Genomic DNA, 17,003 nt, shown 5'->3' with positions numbered 1-17,003 from the left:
CAACCATCAGCTCTTTTATGTACTCTCACTTTAAAGCTGAATGTATTGATATGAAGATATCCCAATTTTACTCACTGAAATATAAGGGAGATGTTGCTGTGATGCTGAACACCCTAGGACTGTGTTGCTGTCTCAGGTTGCTTATTGTAGAAAGGCATTTTATTAGTTTATTTGCCACAGAATCAATTCAGTCATGTTTGATGCGTGAACTCTCCTTTTGTTGCTGCTCAAATGTCTGTCCAAAATAGTTACATGGATTATGAGATGCTGCACTAAGGGAATTAAGTAAATACTTTTTAATGAAAGCATAACTGATAGACTATGCCTGCTAGTTAAATAAACTAAAATTTGTATTATCTAACTTTAGCTACTTAAAAATTGGATAGTTTGTCTGAAGAAGCTGTTGTGCCTTCTTCTGCAGTTAAGGTGGAAAAGCAAATGTGTATGAGGGCCATGTCATCTCTTCCTAAGACTAGTGCTGGAAAGATGTTCTATGGAGATACTGTATCGCTCTGTCAAGTGTAGAAGGAGCTTAAACTGCTGTTTCAACCTTGATGATTATTTTGAAGATGGTTAGAATTAGGTGTTGTTAATAGGAACATTTGTAAAGCTTATTGTGGGTGTTTTTAATAGGAACATTTGTAAAGCTTATTGTGCTTTACTCTTTTGGTTGCAGCCTGTTTTTAAAATCAATCAATCAGACTGTGGTGTTCTTGATCCCTGTCAGCATCAGCTAAAGAGACAATATTCAGCCTATTGCAGCTATGCGAATACTTGTGACTCTGTTGGAATAGTACCTAAGCTCCTGCTTAAGCAAAGAACTTGTCCAAATTGAATCCTTATCTATATGCATCCCTAGACTTGCACTGAAGAAAATGGAAAAAAAAAAAAAAAGCCCAGTGGAGATAAAATTTAGCTTAAAAATTTTGTAAGTGTTGATTTTTCAGTGTTTGTGATTAGTTTTACCAGGAAGAGAGTGAGATGCATTTAACATTAGCAGTCTGAGATTCAGACATGTAGGCTGAGCTGGCTGTCTCAGCTCTCCCGGTAATCCATACAGAGTAAGTGAGGTCTGAACAGGAGTCTGTGCTTGCATGAAAAAAACTGTCATCTCCTTCTCTTACCTGTAAAGACAATTTACAGAAGTATCTTGCCAGCTAATATGAGGTAGGATAAATCCTATGAAATACAAAAAAAAATTTGAAAAAGAGAAAAGAAATAGTTAAAGAAATCTATGTGTTAAAATAAGCATGTGCGTATGCAATATTTTTATAGTCAGAAAGAACTTGTCAGTTTGAGCTTGTAGGGGGAAAGTGCAGATAAAAAGTCAAAATAATAATGAAGATGCATCTTCTACAATAGACTGGAATAACAAAAAAGGCTTCCAGCCTGTGGGATGCCAGGTAATGAGGAGTCAAGAGCGGACATAGGCTGGGATGTCTTGTTCCATATGACAGGCTCGTGTTTCTTGCCATTTACATTTCAGGCAGCAATAAAAGGTGGGGGGAGAGTTGCAACTATGTGCCCACTAAAAAAACTTCTGGAATGTTTTCCAAGCAATACCCAAAATACAGATGACTGACCTGGAAAAAAAAAATACAACAAAAAAACCCAGTAAAAAAAACAGACCAAAAGAATTTCAGTAATTAGGAGAATTTCCTGTGAAATGTGTAAGGGAATCAGCCTGACCTCAGATGGGAAGAGGCTCCATGCACTGCATGGATGTATGGAAACGTGCAGTATTCCATAGAGCTCCTGTTGGCATTCAAACTCCCCATGACTGACCTGCTAGAGAGGAAATTGTCACTGTAAGGGAAAAAGGGGTCAAGTGGACAGAGAAGACATGGAGAACTGACACTACCTGACCCACACCTTTCTCCATAGCTGCCACCTTGCACTCTACGCAGATAAACTGTGAAGCAGCATGAAGGGCATGTGGAAGCAGCATGCACACAGAAGCAGCATGGGGCATGTGGAAACAGCCAGCTGCAGCTTCACTTCCTGAAATTGGCCCTGGAATCAAGGCTAAGTGTACTGGGCTTGATGTCTGCCAAGGGCAAATCTTGGGATAAAACCAGCCTTTTGTTATTGCTAAATGAAACTAAATAAAAGAATTTTATCTGTGTGAACCTCACCCAAGAGACTTAGGGTCTAGAATCAGTTACAGAGAGAGACAGAATAAATGGGGAAGCTTCATAGTGACTTTGATAATGCGGGAAAATTGTCCTAGTTCAAAGTCAAAGGTAAGAAGTTAATTTTTTTTATCCCTCTGACCATAGGGAATCATGCTGCTTAAAACATCTCAGTACTCAAAGTTAAGGAAAAGAAGTGATACCTGGCAAAAGTCGTGTTTTCAGCATGGCTGCATGCTAGGACTGCAGCCTTTGGGGTGCCTGAGCACCTCCTTCCCTCTTAGCTGAGCTTGACACTTCTAATCCCTCCCTTTGTCATCGTCTGGAAATTTTGTGTCATGGTCACATCCCTTCTACTTCTGCAGTCTCCCCTCCCCTCCCCTCCTTTTTTTCATTCCTTATTCTCATTTTAATGACAGGAATTTCAAAGCAGATTGCCTGGACCTGAAAGCTTAGTCACATCAACTGACCCCTAAAGGACTCCCCACCCAGTCAGAGGTAGAGTTGTACCTCTATGGCACCTGGCAGCAGCTGTAAAAACAGATGGAGTTTATTGTCACCATCAGACAGGTGAAAAGTTAAATGAAAAATGAGGCTGATTTATGAAGGCGACTCATCAGGGAAAACTTGGCAGCAGATGGGAAGAGTCCTTACAGTATCTAAACAATGTGTGACAGTGCAGTTTTTATATTCTTGATTCTTGAAAAGAAAGTGAAATTGTACTTTGGAGCCATGGAGAAAAGGAGATTCTAAGAGTTAACTTGGAGTCTCTTTAAGATGTCTGTTGAAGGGCTAAACCCCACTTTTTCTGTTTGGTGTGGTTTTCCACTCTATTTTAAAAATAACACAATATTTTCTTTTGCTTTTCATCACCGTATAACAGCCTTATGCAATTGCATCCTTTATGAGAGAACTCTATAGTCATGATCTGATTTAAATCCCCCTTTTCCCCTTTTAATTCAAGCCAGGTATTATATTGGGTATTGGTAGTGTGGGACTGCAGTAGTGTCTTCTGTGAGGAGCTGCTGGAAGCTTCCCTCTTGTCTGATGCCAGCCAGATCCAGGACAGACCCACCACAGGCCAAGGCTGAGGCCAGCACCAATGGCAGAAGCACCTCAGAGGTAACAGATGTAAGAAGGGGGAAAAACTTCTGGGCAACAGCAGCCAGAGGAGAGGAATGAGAATATATCACAGGACAGCCCTGAAGACCGCAAGGTCTGTACAGAAGGAGGGCCAGGAGGTGCTCCAGGCACCAGAGCTGAGATTCCCCTGCAGCCTATGGAGGTGCAGGGTGGAGAAGGGATCCACCTGCAGCCCCTGGAGCAAGTGGAAACTTAAAGGAGGCTGTGACCCCTTGGGAAGCTTGTGAGACTCACATTGGAGCAGTTTGTTAAGGGCTGTCTCCTGGGGAGGGAGCTGAGGCTGGAGCAGGGGAAGAGCGGGAGGAATCCTCTCCTGAGGAGGGAGGAGCTGCAGAGACAATGTCTGATGGACTGACCACAGCCCCCACTCCCTGTGCTCCTGAGCTGCTGCAGGGGAGGAGGTTTTAGGAAAGACTTTTTAAGATTTAGCTGTTATTTTTGGTTACCTTACTCTGATTTTATTGGCAATAAATTGAGTTAAAGTCGAGTCTGTTTTGCCCACAATGGTGATTGGTGAGTGACCTCTCCCTGTCCTTATCTCCATCCTCGAGAATTTAGTTTTATTTTTTCCCCCACTGTGCTGAGGAGGGACAGAGTATTGTTGGTGGGCACATGGTGTCCAGCCAGGGTCAACACTTCACAGCTGTTTTCAAGAGCCCTTCATTCTGGAAATTGCCTACTCACTAATGAGAACTGTTTTTCTACTTTTTATTAAATCTTTCTTCCCACTCCCTAGTCCAGGCTGACAGAAACTATTATATACATTACAGTGTTTTGTTTCTAGAATTATTTTTTCTCCAGCTTTCTGTTATTTTTTTGTATTAATAATAATTTTTGTCTGCCTCCACAGACAGACAAAGAGGTGGATGAAATTATTTTGAGAGAGATTCCTTTTGGTCAGAAAAATGTTGATTTTTGAAAATCGTCTACTTGTGAGAAAGCAACTTTTGTGGCACGGTTTTAATGGGTGATAACTCCAACCTTGAGTAGATTTGACTCTAATATCATAGAAAGAACAAGCATTCCACTGCAAAATATTAACCAACCAAGCATATAGCTAGATCCTGGGCCCAAGTTAGTTCTGTAAATAATAATAAAAAAAGCATTCACTTTTTCTCTATAAATCAATTCAGCTTATTTCCCAGAGGCCTCCTGGCTATTCTATTACACAGAGATTTTTCATATCAAATAAATATAAATTTTGCATGCTTATGATGCTCAAAGGTTATAAACAAGACAAGGATTATAGGGAGATGAAATATCTTGTATTAGAGCAGATGGCAAGCTTTAAGGTACATAAACTTTCTTCAGTTCTTTGCACTCCTGAAATGTGCTTGCCTTTTTTTCTAGCTATAACATTTTGCTTAATAAAATATATTGTTTCTGTTGACAAAACTTTCCTTCTGGAAAAACTTGTCTCTTTCTAGTCTGCTGCAGAAAAAGAATATCCAAAAAACCAACAAACTCAAAGCAAAACCAATATCTCAAGCAAATGCTTCTTTTCAAGCAGACTGTCCTACCTTTAGGAATTTGTGAAGACCTTCATCAAACCTTTTCTGTTCTCAGCAGGAGAGGAGTTCAGAAACATTTCAGTTCTCGCTGTGCCTCTGGACTGATGGTGTTTAAGTTAGATGTGAAATTGGATGAAAGAAGTTCAGTCTTCTTCAAGGCTGTCAAAGCATACAATAAATTCATGGCACACACAAGAGAATAGGTACACTCAACACCCAAAGCAGAAATTTTGTTCTCAGTAGCATGTTGCCTTGGAAGCCAGTGGGTTCTAATGGCCAAAGCCATCTTAGAGTTCCCATTTCTCATATTTCCAGCCTGTTACATACAGCTCAAATTGTCAGAATTGTAGATTTCTTCAAACAGAATCAATTCTCAAAGGAATAATTGTTCCATATTTCTTTCTGGGAGAAAACCCACTTTGAGGGCAAGGAAACACAGTGAAGTTTCTAAAGGATTTATAAGGGATAGCACATACCTTCAAGGGTGACCTTGTGGAGAACAAATTGAGGTCTGGGTTCTCAGTGTGCCATATCCTTACTCTAGGTTGCCTCCTAAGGCAACCTGAACACCATTAATTTGTAAGCAGATCCCTGCTGCAGCAAACAGTGCATACAGATCATCAGTAGTAATTGAAGCCTGTGTGAAGCTGGCCACCAGGGAATATCAGCTTTCAAGCTCCTAGCCATACTATCCTGGCATGCATAACCTTTTCTGCAGGCATCTGTTTGTCTGGTTTTGGTGCATGCACCCCAGAATACTGACGTGAACAAAACAGGCAGGAGGCGGATGTGTGCAATCCTTGATCAAACTGTACTGGGAACTGAGAAGGTGGTGCCTTGCCTTTTTGGTTCTGAGATTTTGCTCTTTGAGAGAAATGGAAGAAAGACATTATGATCTATAGGAAAATATCCCCCAATTTAATAAATGACTGCCTTGCATTAGGTAAGGCATTGTGGCTAGCTGGGATATAGCTAGGTAACAGCTGTTCATAAACACTGGTATAAGGAGAGCTCAGATAGCCCTCAGTTGAGCAAAAATGTTTGCTGTTTCCTCCCCCCCTCTCCCTGCAGCTATCTAATCAAGAACAGCAATCAAGAGATCTATCTAATCAAGAAGTTTTACCTTTTTGCCTGAGTGGTAGCAGCACTCCAGTGTACAAGTAGCTTTGTAGCTCCATGATTTCTAAAACAAATGTCCTGTTTTGGATTTGCATCATTCCCAGTAGATTCATCTACCAATAATGTCCATGCTCTTGACTTTTTCTGGTCAAAGCAGAAGAAGGTATGAGTGAGGTTGAAATGGGAACTTAACTCATCTTTCTTTGTGGGCTTGTTTATTGGGAAACAATATCCTGCTCTGTTTTTTATTGACACTGCCCTCCAGGAAAACTGCTGCTGTCTCCATCTCTTCTGTCTGCCAGCTGCTCAAGCTCAGCTGAGAAGTAGAGTTTTCTTTGGTTTAAAGTGCTCTGTGATCTGAAAGCAAAGCATTCATGGGACTGCTTACCTTCCAGAGGAAAGAAAAAATAGACCATTAAATATCTGATCAAGGAGTGCTGTACATAGTAGACAGCAGATAAGATATAGGTGAAAAAAATAGTGTAAGTTTTGTGTTAGAGACTCAACAAAGTCATAAGGAGATGAATTTCAATTTCACAGTCAATTTTAATCCTGGTGTTTCATGCTGTTTTTTGTGAATATGCCTGTAGACCTTTCAGACTAAGCATTAGGATTAAGGAATAAAATGACAGAAATTTTTTTTGATAAAATATGATGAATCTGAAGTTTGCTGGTAAGTGGCAATGGTCATAAAGAAACTACTCTCTATAGCTGATTAATACATACTATACCACCTGGCAAGTCCAGATGGTTTTATGCAATCATCTGTATCCTCCATGAAATTTATGGTCTTGAAAGCATTCAGAGCAGCATCCTGATAAGAGGAAAGGGAATGAACCAGGTACTTTAGATACCAGACACAGACCACAGATTAGGTCTGGTAAAACCTGGGGTGTTTTTGGAACAGATTGCAAATTTCATTGGTAAGACCAAAATGCAGAAGGGATCCTTGCAGAACTTACATCTGCAAGAGGAATTATGCTGCAACTTGGTAAGCACTACTCTGTTGCTTTCATCAGCCTTTTAATCTAGTGGAAGCTGCATGAGAGGATATGGTGCCTCACCAGAGCCAGCCCTGTGAAGAGGAAAATGTCTGAGCCTACCACATGCTGGGGGAATGTACCTATGAAATCCATTTCACTCTTAAGGATTTGGATGCATACTGGAAGACTGGGTCAGGCTTGCAGCTGCAAGAGGAGGTGGTTGTGGAATTTCCTCACGGTGCTTAGTAATGAGGATATGTGATTTTGCTATTTTCCGGCCTCAGAGGATAGGAAGCAGTATCACCAGCAACCTGAACCACAGCCTTGTGCACCAAAGGGAGATTTTTTTCTATCTAGTCTATAAAAACTATTTTACTTTAGTGGAGTAGTTTGACATTTAATGGGCTAGAGATGCATGAACAAGGCTATTGCCTGGTGGAGAAGTGTCACCTGGGGGTAGGGGTGGGGGGAAGAGAAGTTTTATTTACCAACGTAGCAAATGTGTAATTTATGTCACACAGTTTCTCTCTTTAATGTGCATTTATAGAATCATCAAAGTGAAACAATCTGCTAGAGGGTTTTGGCAAATTCTGCAGGTAAGGTTTATCCCAGGGATAAGAACAGTTGCCTAGAAGGTGAAAATTTCAAATCCTTGAAGACAGACTGGGATAATAACCACGCTCCTTATCTCGGCAAGTTCCCTTACTGCTGAGCTACTAAAAAATGAGGGAGATGACCTTCTCTTTCTGCAGGTTTTTTAGCCCCCCTTCCCCTCAGGGTTTGACTTCAAAGCAAAGGGATGCTTTGAGACTGCACTGCAGAGGGCTGGACTGATTTTCTGAACACAGAGTAGGTGTCTATGACCAAACTGATGCTAAAGAAACAGGAAGACTTCTCAACTCCTACTTAATTTTGTGACTTTTGTACTCTAAAATCACTGCACACTTCTCAACCTGATCAGAAAATTTTCTATGTGGCTTGTGTCCTCTCCTAAGCTTAAACAGAGTTTCTCACTCTGGAAGGGTTAGAGATTTACCTAAGCTTACCTAAGCTGCTTTGACCTTTGTCACTCCCTTGCAGCTGGGTCCAGTCATCTTCCTGAGCAAGTGCCAGGCACCTATCAGCAAGAACAAGACCCTCCAGAACTGAAATTATGATTTAAAAAAATACAGCTGCCATAAGAGGTAAGGACAGACTCTTTCCCCCAAACATTTTACAAATGGCTTGTTAGCTGAAGAAATTGCCCATGAGGTGGAAGCCTAGGGGATCACGCAGCCCATCTCAGCTGCAGACTCCAAGGGCAGCCTAGTGCATAACTGATATTTAGGGAGATGATGTAGCATTTTCTGCTAGCTTGCATCTGGTAGGACAGAACTTCTCATGCTTTCAAGGTATGCTTTTTAAGTTGCATAGCAACATTTAGTATAATGGCAGCATAAACTTGCACAGCATTTTAAAAAGTGAATACCAAACCTTGTAATGAATTGCCTAAGGGGAATTTGTACAGGAAAAAAATACAAATAATGCCAACACTTTGGAACTGCACAGTCTGCATTTTAACTAGCATCTAAATTGACAAGGGAATTATTTGTTGTGATTTTTTTCTCCTTTTTGAAATGCAAATTTGAAAAACTAGGCTTTATTCTAACCTCTGCTTTGGATTCCTAGGAATTAGGAAGTAAATTTTTATAGTTTTCCCTAAAGTTTGAGAAGTCCCTGTCTGAAAACAGGGTTTCTTTTGTTGTGACTCTCTTGAGAAAGAAAATCCGATAGTGTAGAAATGTATGTGCGTCCAAAGCACAGAGAGCTGATGTTAGGACTCTACAGGGCAGAGCCAGAAGGAGGCTCCAACACAAGCTAGAACTCCAAAGTGCAGCTTCTTAGAAAGTAGTTCCTGGATGGACTAATTATTTCTCAGATTGTGGATTAGAACTCCTAAAATAAGAAAATGGAGTTAAGCAAGATGTTAAGATAAGGGAACTGAGATTATGTGTCTGTGCTTATAAGGGTAATAAATAAATCGGAAATCTCTGTGCTGTTGTTGAAGCCTCTGAGTACCTGAGAATGCTCTTTTGCCTAAGGCAAGTCACAAGAGGAAAGAAACAATCTGAAAATCTACTTATGTGAAAAGACCTTGACAAGGAAAATCTGTAGAGAGTTTGGGTGTTTGCAGGAAAGGTGCACACCAGGAGCTCTATCCTCATTCCATTCTTGCTGAGGTTGGAGACAAATACCTGATAATTTCCTTAAATTAAGTCACGAAACATTCCTTTTCTATTTAACTATGCACCTATGGAAACAGAATGAAGCTGGAAAGAGGTCATAAAATGAAATGAACTGATCTTTTTCTTCAACATGCACCAGGTCTGTACCTAGAGGTCCCTGAGGGAACTTTTGTATGTATCTCACCACTCTACCCTTATTGAATCTATTGCTTTAGTTGTCCCACAGCCCCAGTGAAACCACATCTTTCAGACTCTACTATAAACTGTGAAACCACATCTTTCAGACTCTACTATAAACTGTAATCCTCTATTTAAAAAATAAATTAACACATTTAAAAATAAATTATTAAAAAAAGGAAATAGCTGACTAAGTGTATACAAAACTGTTTTGAAAAAGCACATTAAAGAAAGTGGATGACTTGGAAAAATATTTGGTATGAATATAAGTAATGAGTATGTAATAATTAATAGTAATAACAAACTAAATATTTTTATTGTATATATTTATATATAAGAAGCCCTATGCAAACAGTTTTTGAGGTTTTTCCATTTTCAAAATCTATAAAAATGATCCATGCTTTTTACTGAGGCACTTAATTTTTACTCTTATACTACATACCTATGCAAAAAGGGCTGTTTTTCAAGTTTTCATGACTGTAGGCAATCCTTTCAGAAATTCTAGGTAAGATTTAAAGGATAAAAAACATATATCTATGTGCATAAATTAAACTATTGCTTGCTTGTTTGTGAAGGCTGGAAATAAAGGTAGCAATATCTGATGAAGCTAACTTACCCAGCAGTAAATCCTGTTGACTAATCTCTTCTTTCAAAGATCCAAATAAACAGTCTTCTCAAAATATAAAATTGTTTCAGGAGGTTCCATTAAAATATGTGGGTTGTTGAAAAGAACAACTTTGGGAGCCTCCTCTCATTATGGTTTCAGGAGTGGTTGAGGCACCAGAAAATTAAGGAAAGTGACACCAGTGACACCCTGGGGCTTCCTTTGTCCCATCCCTGGAACTCTCCCTTGAGGCGTTCTCCAGACTCACAATACAGTCACTTGGGCTCTGTCCCTTGCAGCTTTGTTTTGTTCTTTAGCAATATAAGCTGTTTTATTTCCTCTCAATGGGCCTGAACTGATGGCAAAGTCCTTGTGTCCTTGCCCGAACAACTTTCAATCTAAAGGCAGAGTGAACACAGCAGTGGCTATCCATACCAAACAAAATGTCTGAGAAAACCAGATAATTCGTAGTGTCTGGATAGAATGTGTGTGACTTTCTAAGATGCTCAGGGCCAGGTCATCCTCAGATATAAATCCATTTACCATTAACTTAATTCATTGAACTTGAACCAGTTAACAGCAGATGGAGGTCCAAGCTATTTATACCTTTGCAGTCTTGGCCTCTGTACAAGAGTTATTCCAGCTCTGTGCTGGTAGAGGGTCTTGAGCAGTAGGGTCAGGCCACAGCAGAACCTCTGTGTAGCAGATAATATTTTATTTTAAAGGAGTGCTCAGAACCTCAGACCTCAGCAGCAGTCAGACGGTGCAGCTCCTCGTCCACAGAGGTCAGATCTAGGTGGATATCGCATTGCTGGAGGCAGTCTATCATGATTTCTGTTTTCCTTTTAGTAGTGCCACTTGAATGAAAATCCAGCCCTTGTGTAATGAATAAAACACTTGTATCACTTCAGATTTCTCTTGTATTTAAAACTCTGCCCCATTCAGTTATTCATCTGAATAGAACATCTATTATCAATGGCCATTTTGTCCACTTCAGATCCTGAGAGAGCAAAGGAATATATATTGCTATTAGGCTGATGTCCAGCACTTTAATAGGCTTTTCATAGCATTTCAATGAAAATTAATAATCTTGGTGTCATATTAGCTTGATTTTGAAGAATCACATGAAAAGAATAATATCCTGAGTTAGCAAACATACTGTGTAAACAGCAATTACTATGGAGACATAACTGAGTTAGAGGTAAAGCATATTAGCTAAGTGCTTACACCAGGTAATTCACAGAAGGCTTATGGCCTCTCCAGCTAATATTGTCCTAAATCATCACCTAAAGAAATTGTGTTAAATTGTGTTAAAACAGGGAGTTATAGAATGGCAGACAAACGGCTAATTAACTTTATACCAGAGAGTCATAAATATTTTGCTGCTGTTCTTTTTCTGTAGGTTTGTGTGTAAGCAGATATTTAGGCAGAATCTATGCTGCTGCTAAAAGACAACAAAGGGAAGGTCCATGGTTCTGGGCTGCTGTGGTGGAAAAGACAGTTCCAGAGACAAGCTACAAGGGCCTGGCTTACTACAGCCTTGAATTGCCGTGCAGTTCTTTGGGACATCCTGCAGTGTGTTACAACAGATTTCTAGGGCTTTTCTGTGGGAAAACTTCCCCTAGGCTGCTTCATGGAATTTAGATTATTTTTAAGGATAGGGGAAATATTTTGATCATTTAGCATGGTCTTCTTATCCCATGTATTTCACTGGGCATTTTCAAGACATGGTTGGACAAGACAGTAGATAATCTCAACTAGGCTTCCTTTCCCACAAAGGATTGGATGAAATTATCTTTCAAGGTCCCTTCCCGTGTGGCCTATTCTATGATTCTATGTGGAGACATGAAAGAACACTTTCAAGAAAGTATGTTGTTAATGAAATTTTGGAATAAAAGGGCCTGGACAGTGGCTGATAAAACTTCAGTTTTGGTTCCAGAAGAGACTGTCTGGAAAAAAAGCCTCTTTGTCAATATGGATGTGTCAATAACCAGAGTAGGTCCAGTATTGGATAGCTTTTGTGTACTGAGAGAGAGAGAGAGAGGAGCATACCAAACACTGTAGAGAACACTTCTGGAACAAAGAAGGTGAAGTGACCATAAAACATGGCCAGTCACAAGTGAAAAAATGCTTGAAGTTCTAATTTTTTAAATGCGATTTGTTATAAAAGGCAGAGCCTCAGCTGATATGAACAGAAATGTGTGATTGGGCAAAAATGGTTGTCAGGTGTGTTTTGCTGTTCTGCTTTTGAGAAAAATAAAAATCTCCTTTTCTAGGTACTTTACGACATGGCCTTCTTTGGCTACAGGAGAAGTGCTGAGGTTGGACTCCATAGCTGTTTTCTTTCTGAGTAAAATTGGAACAATTTGTACCAAGCTTTGTGCTTGGTCCATGTACACATGGTCTCGTGCTTAAAGTGAAATGCACCAGGATCCTGTCTCAGGTCCTGAAAACAAGAGTTATGGCACGTCCTCTTTTCTCTTTTGTCCAGAGCAGGATAAAAAGCCTATCTGTTCCCACTGGGTACAGTCCTTGTCCTGTGCTATTCCCCAAACTATGTCCTGCATATGTCTGGAAGAATGTTGGTTGGCATGGGCCCTAACTACTGGCCAAGGTTAACAGCTGAGGAGAGTGGAGAGTCACAGCAGAGACACAGCAGGAGCCTTTCTGGTGCAGTTATGGTGGAAATTGCTGTGCAGCTCAGTAAAAGCAGCCTATCAAATGGTGTGTTAACAACATAATGGCCCCAGTGACCCAGACTTTGTGAGCACCTATGATTTCTCAGATGCCTGGGAATGTGTCTTGACATGAGCTTTCAATCCTAATTTCACAGGGTGGTTTTACAGTGAACTGAATGAATTCTCTCCAACCATGCTCACATGGTTGGAGCATGGAAAATTGATCCCATGGATGGCACTGTCTTGCTGGAGGGCACTCTATGTTACTGCATGTTAATATTTCCTTTAAAGTATAGAGGTAAAATCTGAATGCTGTTGATCTGACTGTGGTGGGATTTTAGGGCAGAAAGATTTGTGTCCATGTCTAAAAGAAAGGTTTTGGATACCCCATCCCTGGAAATGTTCAAGGCCCAGGCTTGATGGGACACTGAGCAACCTGATCTTGTGAGTGGCATCCCTGTCCATAGCAGGAGGTTTGGAACTAGATGGCCTTTAAGATCCCTTCCAACCCAAAGTATTTGATGACTCTGTGATTCTAAAAAGTGACTGATAACAACTCTTGATCAAAGTTTCTACAAAGATGCTTAGTGACAAACTGAATTTCTGCAATTTTCCAGACCCTCAGTATAGGAGAGAGTTTGTGTATTTTCTACTTCAGGGAATGAGTTTTGCCTTGAGAGAAAAAGTGGTTATCTTAGTGTGCTGTGCCTGGAAGAGGCAAGGGTGAGAGCAAGTGGCAGAAGGATCAGCTAAATAGGCTGGCAGAAATGTGACCACTCCAAAAGCCATTGTCAAAGCTCTGTCAGTAACACTGGTGCAATGCACCATGGACCTGTGGGACACAGTTGGAATGTTCTAGTGTGAAGTCCAAGGTTCATTTTAATGTATTCTGGCCTACCAGACCTCTTTAGTAATTAAAACAGGTATTTCATGCTTCTGTAAGGAAGAAAAATAGATTCTATTTTAGATATGTACATCCAAGATATATAGAGGTTGTCAAGGAAACCAGTTCTGTTGTCAGCCTGAGGCCAAGTTCTGTGACTGGAAAAGTGAGCTACAAGAGACAATCCAAAATCCCAAAGAAAGCAAAGTAACATTTCTACTTGCACTACCCCTCGGGTCAGGCTTAAAATATACAAAGAAACCCTCACATACCAAGGTAGCAGCCCAGTGAGTCATGGGAAGGATTTTGCTTTCGTGTTGAGGGGAGACGGTGAAGAAACTTGAAAGACTGAACCAGTGCCATGTACTGTTGACTGGTGTAGCATCTTCAGTGGATTTGGAGCTGTACCTTTCTGAGACTGTTCATTTCTTTTTGCTTGCCTGCCCAGGACATCTCAGTGGGTATGAGCTGAGGGAAGATCTAATCCTCCACCCCCTTCTCACAGTGTTTAACCTGTGCTACTTTGAAACAGCCTGCAGTGACTGAGGTAAGGCTAAAACCCCCGCAGATATTTGGCAGCATTTTGTCACTGAATTTTCAGGGCTTTGTCTTGTAAAGAGACTAGAATTCAGACACAACTGTTTTTCTTTTTTTTAAGTTGCTGGGCACTGTGTAATTTCAATGCGTCTTGGCATGAAAAATCTTGTTCTCTTTGCTTTTGTAAGCAGATTTAAAGGATAAGGTTGATTTTAGGAAATGATCTCCACAACTGTATTCGTCTAAGAGATGTAGAAACATTATCTGCCTTCTGTCTTATGGTTCTTAAGGTCTTATGTTCTTCTGGATTGTCTCTGAGATTACTTAGCTGTTAGGATATATGTGTGCATTTTACCCTGTTCCTGTGCCTATCTGAGCACTAGAGAAGATATACATATGGCAAACTAAAGAAAAAAGTGTTATTTAGTGTGCTAGTTTGGCTAGGATAGTGCTATTTTTTTTCCATAGTAGCTGCTCTGCAGCTATGATTTGGATTCATGTTGGAAACAATGTCGATAACACGGGATATTTACATCACTGCTGAGCAGTTCTTACATGGAGACAAAGCCTTTTCTGCTCCTCACCCCACCCCATCAGTGGGGAGGCTAGGGGTGCACAAGGAGTTGGGAGGGGACAAAGCTGGGACAGCAGACCCAAACTGACTACAGGAATATTCCATACCACATTGCACCATGCTCGGCATATAGAGCTGGGGAAAGAATAAAAGGAAGGGGGAGACATTCAGAGTTATAACATTTGACTTCCAAGTCACTGTTATGCAGCTGCTCAGTCCAGGTGAAGGATTGGATTAGCAGCCTGGATATACAAGAGATGTTCACTACTGGATTTAACTGGAAAAGGAAAGGCTGGCAAATCTCCACTAAGTTTTATCAATGTGCCTAATATCGCTTCCAATATTGCAGGGACACAGCTGATTAAAAGAGAGTGGGACCTTAAAAAAGACATACATAGAGGACAGAGAAATGCTCTGTGAATCAGGTGAGTAACCATATCTGTGGTCATTGGCCACCTTCCCTGGTCTCTTCCAGGGAGCTACATACAGAAGGGTTGTTGGTGAGCAAAACTCTCTTCATTCAGCTGTCTGAAGAACACCTCAGCAATGGGTGGTACCTCCTAAAGTTTCCCATTTTACCTTTGTTTCCTTGCCTGTCTGTATTTTGCAGCTTTGTATTTTCTCTTGTCCTTGCTGGAATAGAGTAGCTTTTTCTTTTGTGTATATGAAGCAGTGCCCATGTTTTCTATCCCCCAGGAGCAGGGAGGAACTGAGAGCCCTCTAAGTAGTTTGGAGAGTGTTTCTCACCCCCAGCACAGCATATCAGGGGTTAAGAGCACCCCTTTTACTTTGCTACAAGATTCCTTGCAGTTTGAGGCTGATACTCTAATCATGGTGTATCATACCCAGGACTTCTTTTTGTCGCTGTAAGGACACAGCAACAAGTTCTCATCTGGGAAGATTTGCCCTGACATTGCTCTTTTGAAATAGTGATCTAAAAGGTGAGAAAGGCATTAATAGAAGGCATTCTTTAATATTGGAGATGTTATACTATGAGTGAGGATCAGAAGAAATGTGAATGAGTCTCCAGTGTTCTCAGAGCTGCTGAACAAAAATAAGTCCTTTTGGAAATGCTACTGCTAGGGATCAACAGAGGACATACAATGAAAGTGTCTTCTTGCTTTGGTCTTATTTAAAGGTTGTTTGGACTATAAAACCATAAGCAATTGGCTTCTGCTCTGGGTAAGACTCAAGCTACCTGGGAACTTTAAAAATCCACTTTATGTCCAAATACGTAACACTACTTCTTATTTTTTCTCTCATTTAAGAATGAACTGCAAATAGTTAAAATTATGACAAAGTGTAAGGGCAAACTCTACCCGCAAACAGTAATGGAGAGTGTTGTGACTCTCATATTGATATGATTAGGGGAAGAAGGCCTATTTATCCTTCTTTCTAATCAAATTTTTAGATAAGTTCTACCAAATTTAGTAAAAGGAGCCTTTGAATGCAGTTAGTCCAACTGCCTTTTGAAATATTGTCTATCACCACACCTATTCCACCTCAGGAGTAAAATTCTGTAGGGAGTTTCTTGGAGCTATGGGTTTCATGGAGCTAGGATCCCCTCCTTCCCCTATTCAAGACTGGAGAGACCTTCTTGGAGTCACTTTCTTCTTGAAGTAATATCCTTATCAGGTCCTGCTCCACTGGGCAACTGAAGCTGACTGTCTTTTTCAATTTAAAGGAATAACAAAAGGGTGGGATGGAGAATAGGGGTTAGTAGAGGCACAAGCCATGGCATGGACTAGCTCTCACTCAGCAAACTACAGCATATTTTCCTGGGTAAGGATTCTACCAAAACTACATCTGTCAAAAATTCTGAGTCAAATTCAAGCATTTTTAAAATAAGATCCTAAAGATGACCTACCTCAGGCTTGCACCTGAATGTACCAAGTGGTGGATGTAAATCACATAAATTGACAACTCCTAGCTGATTGCACATCTCACCTGAAAAAAGTAGCTTTTGGTATTGTTTGTAGGCCGTATTTTAAAGTGAAGAGCTTTGCACTGTGAGGAAAGATCATGAGTTCTAGTTAGTTTATTTTTTAAAGAGCTTGTCAAGGGAATCTTGAAGGCTCAGAGATATTTTCCAGTCAACATTTAGCCAAAATGATGCACAGAGCCATAAAGTACAAACCCTGTGGGGGACAGTTCATCTTCTGTTTGTTTTTCTGTGTGCCTGTGGTACCAAAGAGCCTGTTTCAGTGCTGTAGCAGTTCAACATGTAGACTGTGCCTTGACAAAGAGCAGCTGAATACAGAGTTCAACCTAGTGGCACACAGAGGTGCCTGTTTTGCTAGCCACTGAACAATAGCACAGTAGCTATACTCCTATACTCCTATAAGGAGAGTATAGTTCAAATAATCCAGGCAAGAGAGATGTAGTTTTCTAAAAGTTTCAAACAGTTCAAAAAAAAGTTCAAGCAGTTTCTAAAATT

General features: G+C 40.4%; 1 long non-coding RNA gene across 1 annotated transcript in view; it reads left to right on the top strand.

Annotated features, from left to right (window-relative positions):
- The window catches only part of LOC118692293 (uncharacterized), a 170,122-nt gene that overhangs the window by 15,949 nt on the left and 137,170 nt on the right, over positions 1–17,003 (top strand). The window contains exons 5-6 of the long non-coding RNA XR_008508243.1: positions 7,969–8,072; positions 13,904–14,002. This is a non-coding gene — a long non-coding RNA (uncharacterized LOC118692293). The remainder of the gene's footprint in view (positions 1–7,968; positions 8,073–13,903; positions 14,003–17,003) is intronic.

The sequence above is a fragment of the Molothrus ater genome, chromosome 2, assembly GCF_012460135.2.
Source record: "Molothrus ater isolate BHLD 08-10-18 breed brown headed cowbird chromosome 2, BPBGC_Mater_1.1, whole genome shotgun sequence".
In the NCBI taxonomy this organism is placed as follows: domain Eukaryota; kingdom Metazoa; phylum Chordata; class Aves; order Passeriformes; family Icteridae; genus Molothrus; species Molothrus ater.
Note: the sequence above shows the minus strand (reverse complement) of the source record. Positions and strands in the feature narration are given on the sequence as shown.